This window comes from Haliotis rubra, unplaced genomic scaffold (genome assembly GCF_003918875.1).
Source record: "Haliotis rubra isolate DU_JTF1 unplaced genomic scaffold, ASM391887v1 Scf310, whole genome shotgun sequence".
In the NCBI taxonomy this organism is placed as follows: Eukaryota; Metazoa; Mollusca; class Gastropoda; order Lepetellida; family Haliotidae; genus Haliotis; species Haliotis rubra.
The window spans coordinates 1,137,389-1,160,915 of record NW_025766981.1 but is presented as its reverse complement, the minus strand read 5'-3'; the positions used below and the strand labels follow the sequence as shown (position 1 = coordinate 1,160,915).

Below are 23,527 nucleotides of genomic sequence, written 5' to 3'. Positions count from 1 at the left end.
CTTTGCTGCTGCTACAGCTACGGGGAGAATTACGTGAGTCGTAGAAACCTCCTTGCCTCCGAATGCACCTCCTAAATAAATAAATAAATAAATAAATAAATAAATAAATAAATAAATAAATAAATAAATAAATAAATAAATAAATAAATAAATAAATAAATAAATAAATAAATAAATAAATAAATAAATAAATAAATAAATAAATAAATAAATAAATAAATAAATAAATAAATATATAAATAAATAAATAAAAGTGATTATCATCATTACACAACTTCGTCTGGAAGTAATTGCAATTTGTATTGCTACATGCATTTACATAAATAAATAAATAACAGTGATTATCATTATTAAAGAAAGAAAGAAAGAAAGAATAAATAAATAAAAAAAAATGACAGTGATTATCATCATTTTACAACTTCGTCTGGACCTAATTGCAATTTGTATTGTTACATCGTATATTTGGCTAAATGTCACTTTGACCCAAGGACCTCTTCCAGCCTCAACATTGAGACATCTTTCGAAAGGTTTTCTATTTAGTTATATAGCTCACTATTGACTGCACGATCAACTGCTGTTGTCACTGTATACGAACCTAATCGCTTCACTCTGGACACCACTCGGTTTGCTGGGACATTCAGTGCTGCTGCAACTTTGTGCTGTGACGAAGATGGAAGACAATACATGTATCAGCATGTGTGTGTGCGTGTGTGTGTGTTTTGCGTGCGTGCGTGCGTGGGAGGGTGAGTGGGGTGTGTGCTTAATTAATCTATAACTGTATGTATGTTTTATGCATCTAAATCTACATGTTAATAATCTACGCATGCATGTAGAAAACATCTGAATTACATGACCATAATCTATGCATGCATGTAGAACACCTGTGAATTTGCCTGTTCATAATCTCCAAGTGTAGCGTACACTGTAGTATATATATAATCGCAGTGAATAGTTCCATGTATAATCTGTAACGCCTCACAGGACGGAAACTGTAATGCATAGTTATGTCCCTGACGAAAACTGTAACGCATACCTGTGTCCCTGTCGGAGACTGTAACGCATACCTGTGTCCCCGACGGAGATTGTAACGCATACCTGTGTCCCTGTACATGTCGGAGACTGTAACGCATACCTGTGTCCCTGTACATGTCGGAGACTGTAACGCATACCTGTGTCCCTGACGGAGACAGTAACGCATACCTGTGTCCCTGTACATGTCGGAGACTGTAACGCATACCTGTGTCCCTGTACATGTCGGAGACTGTAACGCATACATGTGTCCCTGTCGGAGACTGTAACGCATACTTGTGTCCCTGTACATGTCGGAGACTGTAACGCATACCTGTGTCCCTGTCGGAGACTGTAACGGATACCTGTGTCCCTGTCGGAGACTGTAATGCATACCTTTGTCCCTGAAGGTGACTGTCTTGCACACCTGTGTCCCTGACGGAGACTGTAATGCATACCTGTGTCCCTGATGGAGACTCTAATGCATACCTGTGTCCCTGTCGGAGACTGTAACGCATACCTGTGTCCCTGACGTAGACAGTAACGCATACCTGTGTCCCTGTACATATCGGAGACTGTAACGCATACCTGTGTCCCTGTCGGAGACTGTAACGCATACATGTGTCCCTGTCGGAGACTGTAACGCATACTTGTGTCCCTGTACATGTCGGAGACTGTAACGCATACCTGTGTCCCTGTCGGAGACTGTAACGCATACCTGTGTCCCTGTCGGAGACAGTAATGCATACCTATGTCCCTGAAGGTGACTGTCTTGCACACCTGTGTCCCTGACGGAGACTGTAATGCATACCTGTGTCCCTGACGGAGACTCTAATGCATACCTGTGTCCCTGACGGAGACTGTTATGCATACCTGTGTCCCTGACGGAGACTGTAATGCATACCTGTGTCCCTGACGGAGACTGTAATGCATACCTGTGTCCCTGACGGAGACTGTAATGCATACCTGTGTCCCTGTCCCTGTCCCTGACGGAGACTGTAATGCATACCTGTGTCCCTGACGGAGACTGTAATGCATACCTGTGTCCCTGACGGAGACTGTAATGCATACCTGTGTCCCTGACGGAGACTGTAATGCATACCTGTGTCCCTGACGGAGACTGTAATGCATACCTGTGTCCCTGACGGAGACTGTAATGCATACCTGTGTCCCTGACGGAGACTGTAATGCATACCTGTGTCCCTGACGGAGACTGTAATGCATACCTGTGTCCCTGACGGAGACTGTAATGCATACCTGTGTCCCTGACGGAGACTGTAATGCATACCTGTGTCCCTGACTGTACATGTCGGAGACTGTAACGCATACATGTGTCCCTGTCGGAGACTGTAACGCATACTTGTGTCCCTGTACATGTCGGAGACTGTAACGCATACCTGTGTCCCTGTCGGAGACTGTAATGCATACCTGTGTCCCTGTCGGAGACTGTAATGCATACCTGTGTCCCTGACGGAGACTGTAATGCATACCTGTGTCCCTGACGGAGACTGTAATGCATACCTGTGTCCCTGACGGAGACTCTAATGCATACCTGTGTCCCTGTCGGAGACTGTAATGCATACCTGTGTCCCTGACGTAGACAGTAACGCATACCTGTGTCCCTGTACATATCGGAGACTGTAACGCATACCTGTGTCCCTGTCGGAGACTGTAACGCATACATGTGTCCCTGTCGGAGACTGTAACGCATACTTGTGTCCCTGTACATGTCGGAGACTGTAACGCATACCTGTGTCCCTGTCGGAGACTGTAACGCATACCTGTGTCCCTGTCGGAGACAGTAATGCATACCTATGTCCCTGAAGGTGACTGTCTTGCATACCTGTGTCCCTGACGGAGACTGTAATGCATACCTGTGTCCCTGACGGAGACTCTAATGCATACCTGTGTCCATGACGGAGACTCTTATGCATACCTGTGTCCCTGACGGAGACAGTAATACATACCTGTGTCCCTGACGGAGACTGTAATGCATACCTGTGTCCCTGACGGAGACTGTAATGCATACCTGTGTCCCTGACGGAGACTGTAATGCATACCTGTGTCCCTGACGGAGACTGTAATGCATACCTGTGTCCCTGACGGAGACTGTAATGCATACCTGTGTCCCTGACGGAGACTGTAATGCATACCTGTGTCCCTGACGGAGACTGTAATGCATACCTGTGTCCCTGACGGAGACTGTAATGCATACCTGTGTCCCTACCTGTAATGCATGTGTCCCTGACGGAGACTGTAATGCATACCTGTGTCCCTGACGGAGACTGTAATGCATACCTGTGTCCCTGACGGAGACTGTAATGCATACCTGTGTCCCTGACGGAGACTGTAATACATACCTGTGTCCCTGACGGAGACTATAATGCATACCTGTGTCCCTGACGGAGACTCTTATGCATACCTGTGTCCCTGACGGAGACAGTAATACATACCTGTGTCCCTAACGGAGGCTGTAATGCATACCTGTGTCCCTGACGGAGACTGTAATAATGACGGAAACTCTAATGCATACCTGTGTCCCTGACGGAGACTGTAATGCATACCTGTGTCCCTGACGGAGACTGTAATGCATACCTGTGTCCCTGACGGAGACTGTAATGCATACCTGTGTCCCTGACGGAGACTGTAATGCATACCTGTGTCCCTGACGGAGACTGTAATGCATACCTGTGTCCCTGACGAGACTGTAATGCATAACTGTGTCCCTGATAGACTGTAATGCATCCCTGACGGAGACTGTAATGCATACCTGTGTCCCTGACGGAAACTGTAATGCATACCTGTGTCCCTGCCGGAGACTGTAATGCATACCTGTGTCCCTGCCGGAGACTGTAATGCATACCTGTGTCCCTGACGGAGACTGTAATGCATACCTGTGTCCCTGACGGAGACTGTAATGCATACCTGTGTCCCTGACGGAGACTGTAATGCATACCTGTGTCCCTGACGGAGACTGTAATGCATACCTGTGTCCCTGACGGAGACTGTAATGCATACCTGTGTCCCTGACGGAGACTGTAATGCATACCTGTGTCCCTGACGGAGACTGTAATGCATACCTGTGTCCCTGACGGAGACTGTAATGCATACCTGTGTCCCTGACGGAGACAGTAATACATACCTGTGTCCCTGACGGAGACTGTAATGCATACCTGTGTCCCTGACGGAGACAGTAATACATACCTGTGTCCCTGACGGAGACTGTTATGCATACCTGTGTCCATGACGGAGACTGTAATGCATACCTGTGTCCCTGACGGAGACTCTAATGCATACCTGTGTCCCTGACGGAGACTCTAATGCATATCTGTGTCCATAACGGAGACTCTAATGCATACCTGTGTCCCTGACGGAGACTGTAATGCATACCTGTGTCCCTGACGGAGACTGTAATGCATACCTGTGTCCCTGACGGAGACAGTAATACATACCTGTGTCCCTGACGGAGACTGTAATGCATACCTGTGTCCATGACGGAGACTGTAATGCATACCTGTGTCCCTGACGGAGACTCTAATGCATACCTGTGTCCCTGACGGAGACTCTAATGCATATCTGTGTCCATGACGGAGACTCTAATGCATACCTGTGTCCCTGACGGAGACTGTAATGCATACCTGTGTCCCTGACGGAGACTGTAATGCATACCTGTGTCCCTGACGGAGACAGTAATACATACCTGTGTCCCTGACGGAGACTGTAATGCATACCTGTGTCCATGACGGAGACTGTAATGCATACCTGTGTCCCTGACGGAGACTCTAATGCATACCTGTGTCCCTGACGGAGACTCTAATGCATATCTGTGTCCATGACGGAGACTCTAATGCATACCTGTGTCCCTGACGGAGACTGTAATGCATACCTCTGTCCCTGACGGAGACTGTAATGCATACCTGTGTCCCTGACGGAGACAGTAATACATACCTGTGTCCCTGACGGAGACTGTAATGCATACCTGTGTCCATGACGGAGACTGTAATGCATACCTGTGTCCCTGACGGAGACTGTAATGCATACCTGTGTCCCTGACGGAGACTCTAATGCATATCTGTGTCCCTGACGGAGACTCTAATGCATACCTGTGTCCCTGACGGAGACAGTAATACATACCTGTGTCCCTGACGGAGACTGTAATGCATACCTGTGTCCCTGACGGAGACTGTAATGCATACCTGTGTCCCTGACGGAGACTCTAATGCATACCTGTGTCCCTGACGGAGACTGTAATGGATACCTGTGTCCCTGACGGAGACTGTAATGCATACCTGTGTCCCTGACGGAGACTCTAATGCATACCTGTGTCCATGACGGAGACTGTAATGCATACCTGTGTCCCTGACGGAGACTGTAATGCATACCTGTGTCCCTGACGGAGACTGTAATGCATATCTGTGTCCATGACGGAGACTGTAATGCATACCTGTGTCCCTGACGGAGACTCTAATGCATATCTGTGTCCATGACGGAGACTCTAATGCATACCTGTGTCCCTGACGGAGACGGTAATGCATATCTGTGTCCCTGACGGAGACTGTAATGCATACCTGTGTCCCTGACGGAGACTGTAATGCATACCTGTGTCCCTGACGGAGACCCTAATGCATATCTGTGTCCATGACGGAGACTCTAATGCATACCTGTGTCCCTGACGGAGACTGTAATGCATACCTGTGTCCCTGACGGAGACTCTAATGCATACCTGTGTCCCTGACGGAGATTCTAATGCATACCTGTGTCCCTGACGGAGACTGTAATGCATACCTGTGTCCCTGACGGAGACTGTAATGCATACCTGTGTCCCTGACGGAGACTGTAATGCATACCTGTGTCCCTGACGGAGACTGTAATGCATACCTGTGTCCCTGACGGAGACTCTAATGCATACGTGTGTCCCTGACGGAGACTGTAATGCATACCTGTGTCCCTGACGGAAACTGTAATGCATATCTGTTTCCCTGACGTAGACTGTAACGTATACCTGTGTCCATGACGGAGACTGTAATGCATACCTGTGTCCCTGACGGAGACTGTAATGCATACCTGTGTACCTGATGGAAACTGTAATGCATACCTGTGTCCCTGACGGAGACGGTAATGCATACATGTGTCCCTGACGGAGACTGTAATGCATACGTGTGTCCCTGACGGAGACTGTAATGCATACCTGTGTCCCAGATGGAAACTGTAACGCATACCTGTGTCCCTGTCGGAGACTGTAACGCATACCTGTGTTCCTGACGGAGACTGTAATGCATACCTGTGTCCCTGACGGAGACTGTAATGCATACCTGTGTCCCTGACGAAGACTCTAATGCATACCTGTGTCCCTGACCTAGACAGTAATACATACCTGTGTCCCTGACGGAGACTGTAATGCATACCTGTGTCCCTGACGGAGACAGTAATGCATACCTGTGTCCCTGACGGAGACTCTAATGCATATCTGTGTCCATGACGGAGACTGTAATGCATACCTGTGTCCATGACGGAGACTGTAATGCATATCTGTGTCCCTGACGGAGACTCTAATGCATACGTGTGTCCCTGACGGAGACTGTAATGCATACCTGTGTTCCTGACGGAAACTGTAATGTATATCTGTTTCCCTGACGTAGACTGTAACGTATACCTGTGTCCATGACGAAGACTGTAATGCATACCTGTGTCCCTGACGGAGACTGTAATGCATACCTGTGTCCCTGATGGAAACTGTAATGCATACCTGTGTCCCCGCCGGAGACTGTAATGCATACATGTGTCCCTGACGGAGACTGTAATGCATACCTGTGTCCCTGACGGAGACTGTAATGCATACGTGTGTCCCTGACGGAGACTGTAATGCATACCTGTGTCCCAGATGGAAACTGTAACGCATACCTGTGTCCCTGTCGGAGACTGTAACGCATACCTGTGTTCCTGACGGAGACTGTAATGCATACCTGTGTCCCTGACGGAGACTGTAATGCATACCTGTGTCCCTGACGAAGACTCTAATGCATACCTGTGTCCCTGACCTAGACAGTAATACATACCTGTGTCCCTGACGGAGACTGTAATGCATACCTGTGTCCCTGACGGAGACAGTAATGCATACCTGTGTCCCTGACGGAGACTCTAATGCATATCTGTGTCCATGACGGAGACTGTAATGCATACCTGTGTCCATGACGGAGACTGTAATGCATATCTGTGTCCCTGACGGAGACTCTAATGCATACGTGTGTCCCTGACGGAGACTGTAATGCATACCTGTGTTCCTGACGGAAACTGTAATGTATATCTGTTTCCCTGACGTAGACTGTAACGTATACCTGTGTCCATGACGAAGACTGTAATGCATACCTGTGTCCCTGACGGAGACTGTAATGCATACCTGTGTCCCTGATGGAAACTGTAATGCATACCTGTGTCCCCGCCGGAGACTGTAATGCATACATGTGTCCCTGACGGAGACTGTAATGCATACCTGTGTCCCTGACGGAGACTGTAATGCATACCTGTGTCCCAGATGCAAACTGTAACGCATACCTGTGTCCCTGTCGGAGACTGTAACGCATACCTGTGTCCCTGACGGAGACTGTAATGCATACCTGTGTCCCTGATGGACAATGTAATGCATACCTGTGTCCCTGACGGAGACTGTAACGCATACCTGTGTCCCTGACGGAGACTGTAATGCATACCCGTGTCCCAGATGGAAACTGTAACGCATACCTGTGTCACTGGCGGAAACTGTAATGCATACCTGTTTCCCTGACGGAGACTGTAATGCATACAAGTGTCCCTGAAGGAAACATTATTGCACACCTGTGTCCCTGACCGAAACTGTAATACATACCTTCGTCCCTGACGGAGACTCTAATGCATACATGTGTCCCTGGCGGAAACTGTAATGCATACCTGTGTCCCTGACGGAGACTGTAACGCATACCTGTGTCCATGAGATGGAAACTGTAATGCATACCTGTGTCCCTGACGGAGACTATAATGCATACCTGTGTCCCTGACCAAAACTCTAATTCACTGTCACCTTTGTCACTGGCGGAAACTGTAACACATACCTTCGTCCCTGACCTGTATTGCACACCTGTGTCACTGACCGAAACTGTAATGCATACCTGTGTCCCTGACGAGGACTGTAACGCATACCTGTGTCCCTGACCGAAACTGTAATGCATACCTGTGTCCCTGACGGAGACTGTAATGCATACCTGTGTCCCTGACGGAAACTCTCTTGCACACCTGTGTCCCTGACCGAAACTGTAATGCATACCTTCGTCCCTGACGGAGACTGTAACGCATTCCTGTGTCCCTGTCGGAGACTGTAACGCATACATGTGTCCCTGTCGGAGACTGTAACGCATACACGTGTCCCTGTACATGTCGGAGACTGTAACGCATACCTGTGTCCCTGTCGGAGACTGTAACGCATACCTGTGTCCCTGATGGAAACTGCGAGTTAGAGATGATCTCCATCCCACCATCCTCATTGGTGGGTCTGGCTGCAACCGCCTGAGTCTCCAGGTAGAAATGTTCCTGGGGACCAATATGGACCTCTCCTTCGATAACGTGGTCGGATTCTCCGAAACCTTGTTCCAGGTCACCATTTGCCATGGTTACCTCAGACCCGTAGAAGGAACTGGCTTCAATTGCTTCCTGTATGAATAGATATAAACTTAATACCATTTGTGCAATCGTGTTTATTGTCTGGGATTCGATACAGGGTATCCTGTCTAAGAATAGTAAATGATTAACTGATTGTGTTTAGTTTTAAGCCCCCTCAGTAATATTCCAGCTATATGGCGGTGGGTTGTGAAGAATCGAGTCTGGACCAGACAATCCAGGGATTAACATCATGGCATCGATCTATGCAATTGCAATACGATGACATGTGTCAACCAAATCAGCGAGCCTGACCACCCGATCCCGTTAGTCGCCTCTTACAACAAGCATGGGTTACTGAAGATCAATTCTGACTCACTCACTCACTCCCGTAATGATGTAAAACCATTAAACAATCAACTTTAGAGAATGTTCAGTGCTGTAACTGAAGACTGGTGCCACGAAACGCCATCAGAAACGAATACTAAAAGTCGACATAAGCTGTACCAATCATTTGTTCAGCCGGAAATTAGATAATGAATTTCATATAAACTGACCTGACTCGTATAATTTTGTTCTTCTGTACACTATATGTATTTTGACAGTAATTCCATACATAAGAAATCATTTTATCCAGTTTCTTTTCCTTTTCCATACCTTGATTGTAATTATTGGTTTAAGTTCCTCGTAGTCGACCTTGACCTTCTTGGCTGCCCTCCGCGCTGCCTGCTGAGACTCTCCTACTACGCATGCGATCACCTGGCCTTCAAATATCACCTAAAAGTCAACAAGGTGTAAACAATAACAATGCATTAAATTAAAAAAATCAACGCAAAATATTCATTGTTGTTTATCTGATAAAGGTATGATTCATACTGCGCGGAAGAGACAAAATGGTTATGGAAATTATATGAAAATACCACTAAAAATAATTGATGAGAACTGATGCCTGCAGGTTTCATTTTTCGTTTCTATTATGACAAATAGATTGTTCATAGAATGGCACCCGTGAAGATCCGGGTTAGAATTGATCTTCAGTAACCCATGCTTGTCGTAAGAGGCGACTAACGGCATCGGGTGGTCAGGCTGGCTGACTTGGTTGACACATGCCATCGTATCCCAATTTCGTAGACCGACGCTCATGCTGTTGATCTCTGGATTGTCAGATGGTTCGGACTCGATTATTTACAGACCGCCGCAATATAGCTGGAATATTGCTGAGTGCGGCGTAAAACTAAACTCACTCAGTCACTCATAGGGTTGAATTGTGGTGCAGGGAATACAGGGTAATTAACTGTACACTTTCAGTACAATGCAAACCTTTTCAGATGCAAATATTTCTTCTTCATCGGGTACGACCACACCCCACGTTGTAGCGCCGGGGACATCCTTTACGCTGACGTAGTCGATGATCCCAAGCATGCGTAGTGCCTCTGTAGGATCTATAGACACTATTTTGGCATGTGCTTTTGTACTCACGACCAACGCAGCATACAGCTCTCCTGTCAGAACAAAATCAAATTCATCGTAAGCATGTATGTCCGTTGGATGTTTTAAGGCATCCGTTAAAGTTACATCCCAAATCCCTCTCAACTGCACTGAGGTCGTAAGAATTGCGATATGTGATTGTGTATAGTTGTTCGGTTGGTTTAACGCCGCAGTCAGCAATATTCCAGCTATATGGTGGCGGTCTATAAATAATCGAGTCTGGATCAGACAATCCCGTGACCAGCGACATAAACATCGATCTACACAGTTAACTGCCCGGTTATAATTCATGGTGATAGGCTGTTGTATTCACGATTAAATTCGCTATGTAGATCCATAATTGATTGTTGAAAAACTATCAACTTTGCCACATGAATCGTGAGGTATTATAATAATCCTGTCTGTACTTGTAAAGTGCTGACCTCCAAACATGGATGTATGCTCTTAAGAGCTAACATTATTACCACGGTCAATGGTGCAGTGTGCACTAGTTATAATTATTATATATCATGTTTGTATATTGCCAAATCCATCTCAGCTCAGCTGCTCAAAGGCACTCTGATTTATTCCCTTGGCCATACCAATACAAGTCAATCTCTTTCAATCTCAACTCCCTGGGAATCATACAACTCTTGCAGCCACTAGGCGCACCAAGTTCATGTGGCTTTCCCATCCTTACGAGGTACCCAACACAGCAGGGTGGACTGGGACACATGGTCATAGTACTTTGTCCAAGTACCCGCAACTAGGTGTTTGCACGTATTCATGTGGCCACCATCTGGTCACATACCAACGCATTCGTGGGTTCTTTTAAGTGCACAGGGTTGTGTACTGTACACTAGGGGTTGTGACAACACTAAAAGAGTCTGCACACAAAGCTGACTCTAAGTGTTTTACACCCGGTCACAGGTGGGCTCGATCCCGGCACCTCAAGCTCGCTGGATCACAAGGCTGGCGCCTTAGATCTGTCGCCCACCGCGCCCCAGTCACTAGATGCCCGTGACAGACTCAGGCATGTAACCATCTTATCCCACCGCGTATCCATTCATTGCCGGGTGAACAGAGGCAATTTTGAAAAGTTTGCAAAGGTGAGACCACATTAGGTGAGACAAAGGTGTATTACATGTGATTCGTTGTGGGACAGGACTGAAGTCTTAGAAACTCTCAGGAGTGAAGCTGCCAAACACGGTCACTGCAACCATTGCTGCTGAACTTCATCTTATTTGTGACCTGGGCTTTTCCACAGGCGCACACACCACAGGCGCACACACCACAGCCATAAAAAATAGGGACTATTGTACATATTGATGGAATATGGAGTTTCTCTAACCTTCAACCTTTGGCAGGTCATCCACATATATGGCCTCGCCTGTCGCCTGCTGTAGAGCGGAAGTGTGTACCAGTGGTCTACCAACTGCGTCATCCGGGTCCTGTTCAGCTGCTACATCCTGGTACAGCTGCACTCCCTCACTAACACCCCGTGTAATATCCTGTGTTACATCCTTCGCGAGAACTTCTGTGCCATCCCGCGCACTATCCTGGAGAAGTTATTAAGTCTTAGTGAGTGCCCAAACTGTTAATATATGTCATGTTTGAGTTCGTTACTATATGGGGTGGTGGGGTAGCCTAGTGGTTAAGGCGTTCGCTTGTCACGCTGAAGATCCGGGTTCGATCCGAACGTGGGCACAAAGTGTGAAGCCAATTGTTGGTGGCCCCCTCCGTGATATTGTTGGAATATTGCTAAAAACGGCGTAAAACCTAATTCACTCACTCACTCGATACTATATTGCAATCAATAGCAAATATACATGTTCATGGTCGCTATATTGCTTTGTGTGACGTTCTCAATCCGTGTTTAAAGAATTATGTTACAGACTGCTAACTACATCTGGTTTTGAAAAGACAAAGGTAAGACCGGACAAACTCACTGAGGAAAGCAAGCATTAAGTTATGAAATGGCTGCTGACAGCATTTCGACAGATGATGAACCTCTTGATCAGGAGAATCCTGATATTGTGATGCCAAATGTAATCCTGGATGAGGCCTAGGTCTTCACGTCAGAGCAAAGGGTGGAAACGTTTGGCCTCACCCAAAACTTCAAGCGGGTGGAACAAGTTGGCAGTGGTTTCAAGGACAGTAATGCGATATTTATGTTTCGACTACCTGCAACCAGGGCAGTTATGCAACTCAGATGTGGTCGAGAGGAAGATCGTAGAAGAAGGTCGCAAGCCCCTCCTGCTCCTGAGGTAGACTAACGCTTAGTCTCTGAATATATACCATTTTGATAGGAACAAATAAACTGAATTGAAAAGGAGCCCCAGGGAGACCAGAGATCCCGAACCTAGGGAAATCTAGACTCGCTTCATTTAGGGAGGGTGAGGCTGTATGGAAGATAATGTGGTTCAGGGACTACGAGACAGACTAAGATCTACAGGTGTGGAGTAAGTTTAAAGTAGAGGAAATCTAGATTTAGTTCTTTTGGGGCTTTAGCATGGCAGGGAGGGCTAGGCTGTAGGGAAAATAATATGGTTCAGGGACTGTGAGACAGACGACTCGTGATATATAGCACCCCATATTACAAGATTACAAATTATTCCCAAATTACACCTGCATGAGTCACTACCGGGAAGAATAAGGTGATAAGGGAGACAGCCTTTTCATTACATACGGTCCATTATGATTATAACTAACATGATGAAGTGCATATGAATCAGTACACCCACGCTGGAAATAATCACGTTTGAATCGATTATATTCGATTATCGTTTCTTTGCATTGATCATTTTTTAAATTACCTTGCACCTGTGCAGCTTTTCTCTGACATCAACAAAGAACTTGAAGAAGAAGCTGGTTGTGAGTGTACGGCGGTATTCTACCATGCCACCTGGTGACCCAGGTTCCAAGGGGAGATCACTCGCCAGTAACTCACAAGCCCTTTCAAACAGTTGCTCGTTCCATTCCCTAAAGGACATTTTTGAAACATTAAATTGTACATTTCAGCGTTCGGATCATTTGTTGCGAAAGGAAACGAAAACAAGTAGTGATTAGTAGTATTTTCTCTGACCGTTGTCGGAGTCCTTCCCTGGTGTTGGACGCCAACACTGTCGTTGCTGCCATGCCACCATACACTAACAGAAGGTCTTCCACGACGCCAGTTCCTTCCAGGAATCTCACCGCCATTCCGGAGTTCACAATGGAGATGTCGTCCTCCTTCCGATGAGATTGCTTGAAGCCTCTGAAATACTCGTTCTGAAGAGATACATTTTGACTTAATTACAAATACAAATTCCACTGCAATATCTATGATTCTGATTGGTTAAGCTAAAATCTTCTGAAGAACTCTAAAATAAATTGATATTACCTCACGGGTGTATGGTATCGTTACAGATAGCAGAACATCTCCCTCTTGGATTGCAGTCTTCCGGTAGCCCTTGAAGAAGTCTCCATCCATGACGACCTCTCGTGCGTTGCTGTCTGCAAAACAGGGACACTACTGTTCAAAGTAAACGCACCACTAACCCGACCTGGATGAGACAGATTCTTCTCGTGTTAATCTAAAGGCGGTTAAAGTAGTTTCTTTAAAACAAACGTCAGGACCACCGCATACATGGCAAGACATTCCTCATCCTTGGAACAGTAGTGTAAATGTAAACTACCGGGCAAAATAAAGTTATCACCGACGTCCACTTGACCCCAAAATGGAAACAAAGACGTACGTGAGATTTGTGATAATCAGTTTACAAACAGGAATCATTTTCCAACAATTTTTACAGAACATTCATTGTAATGCTGGTCTTGCAGTTGCCGCAATTCATTAAGAAAGAGTCAAGGGGTCAAAATTAAAAATGACACAAATCAGAGTTCAGTCCAAAAGGGCATAAAGAGTCATATCATGAGACATGAGTCGGGGGACACGTCATCAACAGCGAGTGTGACCACCCTGGGCATCCATACACGCCAACACACGTCTCCTCATTGACGTCGTCATTCGGCGGATGACATCAGCAGGAATCCTGTTCCATCAGTCAAAGAGAGTCTGTTCAAGTTCCTGTCCGTTCGCTGGAGGTGGTACACACTGTCAAGTTGCGTTTTGGCGAATGTGTTCTGCTTGGGTTCAAACCTGTACTAGCGTTTGCTTTTTTATACAATTACATTAAAAGTGATAACTTTCTTTTGCCAGGTAGTGTATTGCCAATAGATCAACCTTTCGAAAACGGCTCTTTTCAAATATGCTCTCTCGTTACCTAATTTTTACTATTTTTCTTCTGATACTGATTATACGAAATTCACACGGGTTACTGTAAATCATGAAATTAATGCGTCACGAATTTAATGCGAGTGCGAGGGTCTAGTCAAGTATATTTACAACGATTTTTAGTGTATTCTATATTTATCTTAATATGAATGGCGAAGTTACAGGTAATGTGTCTCCAATATGTACACACTCATACTTTATGTACATGAAAGAATACAAAACACTTGCAGTAAATAAACAGTTCTTACTTTTCCTTCCAACAATGAGGGTTGCTCTGGCTGCGACAAGCAAGGGATTCAGGTCAGATATGGGACTGGCTGTTGTGATGTTTCCACCGATGCTCTGGTGACAAACATATGTGACAAATGCACGCCTCGGCATCTGAGAGGGATGTTCCTATTTCTTACTGATTTGTGTCACGTAAATTGTATGAACTTTGTATTTGCATTCTCTTCAAAACGTGAGAACTTACACAGAAGTGAGTCAATAAGGTTTATCGCCGCAGATAGGAATCTTGCAGCAGCACCTTGACAGAAGATATCAAAAGAGTGTACCACACATTTTACTGATACAGGAAATTGAACCAGGTACGTCGGAGTCAAGAGGGTTCCCATCCAACGGTTTTCAAATAATGCCACATGACAAATACATAGAACGTAATATATTCATCAACTCGAGTCTGTATTGAAAGTCGAAGTTGTTTTAATATGAAGAACTGAGTATTTATAGGGAAATATTACGCATAAAAACTAATACATCTGCTGTCACACAATGTGTAACAGTTAATGTCCTCACCGCCACATTTCTAATCTGATGACCACCAAACCACTGCAGCATCTCTGTAAAGGCTCTGAAGCTTCTTGTCTTGTATTCTAAAACAGACAACAATATTTTAGAAGACCTAGTCCAACATCGGGCGTATGTTTGGAGCTTGCAAATGCATCTCTGTAAAGGCTCTGAAGCTTCTTGTCTTGTATTCTAAAACAGACAACAATATGTTAGAAGACCTAGTCCAACATGGGGCATATGTTTGGAGCTTGCAAATGCATCTCTGTAAAGGCTCTGAAGCTTCTTGTCTTGTATTCTAAAACAGACAACAATATTGTAGAAGATGTGAATCAGCATTGGATTTGGAGCTTGCAGAGTAACTGTACAGGATGTACAAATACTTACCTGGCATATCCGTAACGGCTTTCCTCAGCACCTCGTCCATGGTTGCTAGGGAAACTGATGATCCAAACGTGATGCCATTGGTTGAAATCTCAACTTGATGTAACTTTGGAATGTGAGTGGCAGCTATCACTATGGGGTAATCCATGTTTTTAACCCTGGTTTCTATTCCTATGGACATAAAGAACAAACGAATTACATGAGACAGTGTTCAATCATCACGATATCACACATGAACTGAACTCGGCACAGGGGGACTGACGTAGGATTTTAGTATCGATGAGAAGGTCCCGCTATAACATTGCTAGTTGTTTAAATATCTAACATCAATTGTTACTAACCTATTTCGGTGTTGCCTACCACTATCTTAGCAGTGGGAAAGTTGTTCTTCAAGTCAAATAGTTCATCGAGAGTAACAGGGCGATACCATGTGACGTCTTCAGAAGAGAACCTCAGTGAAGTGTCGTACATCTGATACTTGGTCTGAAATCAGTACAAAGCAAATTATTTGATATCAGATAAATGTATTTGAAAATGGTTGTTGTTTAAAGTAACTTTGGGGAAATGTGGCAAATATGTCGCAATATGACAATTAACACAAAGCCATACACTATGATGCTGCAGGACAAGTGGAGAGGGGACATATTTGTGTAAGGGGAGCTTTTATGGAGGTCTTTGCCTTTTGTGTGCCACTTGTAAACTTCATTTAAAAATTTTCTGGTTAATTTCACCTTTAGTTCCGGGGGAAAGATCGGCTCCTGTGAGGGGTCATACTTTATGGCACTATCAGACCCACTGTTTGAGACATCATTGGAACCACAGTCGACTTGCCCTTTGGTGGCTCCACTTGATGAATCCTGGAATAAAGATGGTTTTTATTAGCAAATGTGCTGTTATAAGACACGTATCTATAAACGTGATATTCAAAGAACGCATCAGAGTGATTGAGTGAGCCTTCCAAATATTTCATTTTCATGACAACATGCCAGATTCGTGAGTGAGTTTGGTTTTTGTATATTCATTCATTCATTCATTCATTCATTCATTCATTCATTCATTCATTCATTCATTCATTCATTCATTCATTCATTCATTCATTCATTCATTCATTCATTCATTCATTCATTCATTCATTCATTGTTTAACAAAGCAATCAGCAATATTCCATCTATATCAAGGCAATCTGTAAATAATCGAGTCTGGACCAGAAAATCTAGTGAATGACACCATGATCTAAGCAACTGAGATCGGTGACATGTGTCAACCAAGTCAGCGAGCCTGACCACCACATCCCGTAAGTCGCCTCCTACGACAAATATGGGTTGCTGAAGATCAATATTCTAACCCGGATCTTCACGGACTCGCGTAGGAGGAAAGCTCAAAGGGATATAGACGTTTGCCACTTTGGGAAAGCCTTCGCTAGCGTGGCAAACAGTGCATCGTATGGATCAGTACCGAACATTTATTCGATACCATGAAGATTATTTATTCCACGAAGATAATTATTATTGACACAGGAAATCTCATGTGACATCTGTTGTTATGATTTTTGGAAGAAAACTGCTCACTGGGGTGCTTACACGGCAACACTGGTTTCCCATACTGCAAGCGCCCTGCAAAAAGACATATCACGATTCTTGACTGTTAAGACTGATGAATAATAAATTCGTTTCAGCAACATGTATGAATTCTTTATTTTTTTGTCCGACGCAAGTCATTTCATGAACACTTTACAAAAGTATTTGGTCATTCTCAATAAAGAAAAGAAAAACAAACTAACACCAAAATGCAGCGGCATTCTTTATCGCTTTAGTCATATTTATATATTGGGTACTTACATGCAGAAACACTAAGATGGGCAAAATATATTTCATGCAGAAACATGTGAAATTTAAATACAGATGTCCACAAAGACATTCAGCGTAGTGCCCCCGAATATCAGAGAAATAACAGTTCAGATCTTGTTAAACAACTGCTGACCTGAAGAGCTACCTTTGCAAATGATGACATCCCCTGGAGTATGGGTCTGTAGCCGGTACAGCGACAAAGGTTACCTGTCAAATGAATATGATTACTTGCTCCGTTGTGACTAAAATAAATACAATATATATATAATATTGCGATGTAAACTAATGAAACATCATAACGTTCCCCTCTCTGCGCTGGTAGCCATGGTTACTCTGAGGGTTTAATTCATTCAGAGACATACCTATCTACCCAACATGTACCCATCTTATACCGTTCTTATGAACCTCCACTGCAATATGGAATTCCATTGGCACAGAATCCCTTCAAGTCCAATTGTTCCAAACGCAACAAAGCGCTGAACTGTGTTCTTCAACTGACAGTGAGTGAGTTTGGTTTTACGCCGCTTTTAGCAATATTCCAGCAACATCACGGCGGGGGACACCAGAAATTGGCTTCACACATTGTACCCATGTGGGGATTCGAACCGAGTCTTCGGCGTGACGAGCCAACACTTTAACCATAAGGCTACCCCACCGCCCCGTAAAAACGGTAAGAGAAAGCGGCATCTTCGATGAGTCTTAAGAGAATATGTTCCGATATAATTATGACTGCCGTATATTTCGGGCAGCCATATAGCTGGAATATTGCTTAGAGCAGCGTTAAACAACAAACAAACTAACAAAATGTATCATTGGTCAGACTAGCTGATTGTATGTCATCGTAGCCCAGTTGTGTGTATTTGTGTTCGTAATATCAGTCACTGAACTGTCTGGCTGGATTAAGTACGGACCAATAGCCCACGGATCTCTGAAGCGCTAAACAACAAACAAGCAAAGAAACAGATAGCAGCCAGTTAAATGAGACCAACGGATGCCACAAGAGTACTACAGCGACGATGTGGTCATTTGTCATGATACCAATCACTGGATTGTCTGGTCCAGAGTCACGTCCAATGGAATCTGATAATTGATTCGTTCTCTATTTAGAATTGCTGTGATGCATAGTTATAATTTATATTTAATAAGTTGTTCACATTGCAGACATATTAAAACAATTTAATGAAACAGTTGTTCTGTTAATCTGTGTATTTATTACGTTTATGGCCATGTTCTCCTCACATGTTAGTTATTGGTTTAAAAACGGTAAAACACTTGTACCGAATGTTATTGAAGAAACAAACTACATCGTCTAGAATGCTACTTGAATTATTGGACATATTCAGAGTGAATGAGCATGGATCTTATGCCATTTTAGCAATATCTCGACAGGGAACACCAAAAACGTTTTTAAACATTTTACACGTGTACATGTTGGGAATTCAATTCGATTTGATGAGCGAGAGCTTTCCCTCAATTTAAATACATTAAAAACGTACCACTGAAGTTTTCTTCCATCTGTTGTTGTGTGGGTTGTGGGTTGTTTCTGAGCAGAGTGTACATGGACATGACGATGCCTGGTGTGCAGAACCCACATTGAGAGCCATGGGCTTTAGCTAGGCGTTCCTGGAAACAAATGGCACTCATTGGTATGTCATGGGAACTTGGTAATATGTGAAAGTAGCAATACCACTGTGACCTCCAGTAATAAACAACCGGGCAAAGTTATCACCGACTTCACTTGACCAGAAAATAGAAACAGTGAGATTTATGAACATGATTTTACAACAGAAATCATTTTCCAATAATTGGACCGATCTTGCATGTGGCGATACACGCCAATACACGTCTCCTCATTGACGTCGTCAGTCGGAGGATGGAGTCGGCAGGAATCCTGTTTCATAAGTTCAAGAGAGTCTGTTCAAGTTCCTTTCGGTTCGCTAGAGGTGGTACATGCTCTCTGACCTGCCGATCAAGATGATCATAATCCTAGTAGTAATCCTACCACAAATAACTACTTCGTGTTACCTTACTGGGTGTAGCCTGGTCTTGGTGCTGCCTATACCCTCTACTGTTGTGACAGCAAGACCATGGAGAGAACAGACTTACCTGTACTGGGTGTAGCCTGGTCTTGGTGCTGCCTATACCATCTATTGTAGTGACAGCCAGACCATGGAGAGAACAGACTTACCTGTACTGGGTGTAGCCTGGTCTTGATGCTGCCTATACCCTCTACTGTAGTGACAGCCACACCATGGAGAGAACAGACTTACCTGTACTGGGTGTAGCCTGGTCTTGGTGCTGCCTCTACCCTCTACTGTAGTGACAGCCAAACCATGGAGAGAACAGCCTTACCTGTACTGGGTGTAGCCTGGTCTTGGTGCTACCTATACCCTCTACTGTAGTGACAGCCAAACCATGGAGAGAACAGACTTACCTGTACTGGGTGTAGCCTGGTCTTGGTGCTGCCTCTACCCTCTACTGTAGTTACAGCCACACCATGGAGAGAACAGCCTTACCTGTACTGGGTGTAGCCTGGTCTTGGTGCTGCCTCTACCCTCTACTGTAGTGACAGCCAAACCATGGAGAGAATAGACTTACCTGTACTGGGTGTAGCCTGGTCTTGGTGCTGCCTATACCCTCTACTGTAGTGACAGCCAAACCATGGAGAGAACAGCCTTACCTGTACTGGGTGTAGCCTGCTCTTGGTGCTGCCTATACCCTCTACTGTAGTGACAGCTAAACCAAGGAGAGAACAGACGTACCTGTACTGGGTGTAGCCTGGTCTTGGTGCTGCCTATACCCTCTACTGTTGTGACAGCAAGACCATGGAGAGAACAGACGTACCTGTACTGGGTGTAGCCTGGTCTTGGTGCTGCCTATACCCTCTACTGTAGTGACAGCCAGGCCATGGAGAGAACAGACGGGAGCCAGGCACGCATTCACTGAGTAGTGGCCAAGTTGTTAAAGCAAAAATATCAACGTGTATGTTTACCTACCAGTTACAAACGCCTAATTGTAGCTTTTTCAATAATTTTAACCGAATATTCTCCGTTATCACAATAATTAGTTTAAATTTTTCAATAACTCGATTAACGTTTCATAATTTCGATATTTATAGTTGCTTCGATTATTTTCTCGTTATTTCAATCTTTTCTCGAGTGCTCAAGTATTTCCTCGTTTTTCCAAATATTTTCTCGAAATTTCGAGCGTTTTCTTGTTGCTTCGACTACTTACTCCTTAATTTATGTTTCTTTCGGAAACTTGAAATTTCGATTATTTTATGGTTTCGTATTATTCTGTTATTATTTTCGCGTAATTTCAAGATTTTGTAGACATCTACAAGAATGGACAGTGAAGAAGCACACTAAGGATACGATATAGTGTCGGTGTGACTGTTGTATCGGGACACCATGACAGTACATGCCCCACATCCGCCCTCGCCACATCCTAGTTTGCTGCCCGTCAGACGTACTGAAAAGGAAAGTTGTCATCAACCAGTCATGTTGGCTAATTTCTTCAAGTGATGCAAGACATATGTCCATCTATCGATATATTTTCGAGTGAGACAAATTTACTCCGCTTTTAGCAATATTCCAGCAATATCACGGCTAGGGCACCAGATATGGGCTTTACACATTGTACCCATGTGGGGAATCGAACCCGGGCCTTCGGCGTGACGAGCGAACGCTTTAACCATTAGGCTACCCCACCCCCCGGATAAATATTTTAGTGCAATATCCAGCTTTTTGCCAGACATGACATGACCATGGGCATATAATGATTAGTTTGCTGTTGGTTTGTTGTTTAATTGTAGCAATATTCCAGCTATATTGCAGCGGTCTGTAAATAATCGAGTCTGGACCAGACAATTCAGTGATCAACAGCAGACCTACACGGATAGCATATCATGAAGGCAAACTAGTTACTGATAGCATGAACAATGCAACTACCACCAACGTCACATACTTTGATGATTTGTTCGGCCGATGTTCAGTCAAGGGTCGGTTTATTTCACAGAATCCCAAAACGGTGCACATATTTGGAACTACAAATAACATCTTGTAACATCAATAGTATCTTGTACAAATCTCAATAATTACAGGTCTACTTACTAAAACAGAGAATTGATTAAGTCACTTCTAAAAAACTTTTACCGGTGAGATGTTTCATATTGAGATGTAAATGTTGGGAGTTAAGAGTCTTACACTTAGTCCTCAGGTAGCGAAGTAGCGTCACTGCTGGATCCGGGTTCGACTCCACGACCTGGTACAGTTAACATCAATAGCTTTATAGTTGGATGCTATTATTCCGGTTTATGATACAAATTATATTTGCGCAAATATCATATTTAAGCAGCTCTTAAATTTGATTACCCATTTTTTTTAGATGTTGGTCATAAACATAACAAATTTAAAGCTCTAGATGTCTTCAGAAAAAAATGAAATATGCGAAACCCGAGAAAAATAATGATGTTCAGATCCAAAAGTGTTTCAAATATATTCTCTGAATCATATTTCCGTCATAAACCAAGTATTGACCTGATATTTATGATAACTATGTACGACCATTACATCAATTCTTGTCGTATTAAAGTAATATGATTTATACCTCAGGGCCACCCAGGTAGCGATAATGGTTGTTGCTAAATACGCAGTTCAAGCTCTCTTCTTTATTGCATATATAATTTAAGAAAAGCTATGCATGCCAAGATACACAGAGAAACCCAGTTGTAAGAAATTATGGCTGAGATTTGTTCCAATTATGGATGAGGTTTGCCAGTCACCAGTTGTGGGCGTGGGTTCGAATCTGAGTATAATTCTAGGTATGTCAGCATCCGGAGTATTTGTAAAACATATTGCTTCACCGTGTACTATTTCGGGCTTTTGTCCAGGTTAGGCTGACATGCCGAGTTACAACAGAATTACTGTCCAAAACGACGTTAAACTCAAGGAACTCACTCCTACGTTTCTACGAGTCGTTGGCATCAGTACTTGTCACTGTTAGAGCAGAGTGGAGATTGTAATTTTTTCCAAAATGGTCATTAATCTTCTTAAAAACTTTTCAAACCACCCTTTAGCACATCCTCGATAATCTCCAGGATATATGTTCCGATAAATCTGCACTATACCCTGGATGCATCTACGGCTCGGTCCGATAATTTTATTCCCTCCCTTGGCTGGATCTGCATTCTCACAGTAATCAGGCAAATAAGCCGTTACAACTGAACGTGTCAGTGTCAACAAAGATATCGGTCGCAGCCGCGGAAGTTTGCTCGCTGTGCGATTCAGATGTAGTAGGGAAATCATACAGACAAATTGACAAGTCTGAAACCTTAAAAAATATACACAGGAACTCCTTCTACATCTTTCAGAGTACCTCTGCAATAATTGTGTTGCCAGGTTTAATCGGTTAGATAAAACAAGCGAAAGGGAGTTATGATAGAAACCTTGTGATTGGTACCCTCAACTTCCCGGCGTAAACACCTGATTGGATAAAAAGCCAGCCAAGGGAGGTAATAAAATCATCGGGCCGAGCCGTAGATGCATCCAGGGTATAGTGGAGGTTTATCAGAACAGTCAGTATTAACTAGTTGAACTTTTGATTGTATAGACATATCTTCCAAACCACACAATCAGCTTCTTCAGAATTGAAGACCTAAGTCTTACCTTGTTTCCATTGACAAAGAACACCAGCTTGTCGTCCATAGTCTTATCGGTAACAAGCAGCTCACCACAGACCTTCGTTGTGCCACAGCTAGACAGAACTAAATTGTTCAAAAATAAAACATTTACACAAACTTTATATAGTGTTACAATATCAATAGGTGACATCATGAAAAGAGAGAGGGTGCTTTGTTTAGAGGCAATTGAAATGTAGGTATTAGCATTAGTAATCCAGCATTTCTCAGAACAAAAACATTGGGATTAGTCGTAATTAATTTGCCCTGCATTCGTTCAGCTGATGCCTGGTTGTTTAGTTGACTTAATAAATCTAACCATTGACTTGCTATTTCAATTAAAAATATGATCCGTTTGATTAATGGAAGAGCTTAAGCTGAATTCAAATTCCATGAACCTTAACCGAAAATCATAATCAACATGATTAAATGATTTTTATTCAATTATCAACAAGC

General features: G+C 43.9%; 1 pseudogene; it reads right to left on the bottom strand.

Annotated features, from left to right (window-relative positions):
• LOC124283195 overlaps positions 1-23,527 on the bottom strand; it is a 40,602-nt pseudogene that overhangs the window by 14,644 nt on the left and 2,431 nt on the right.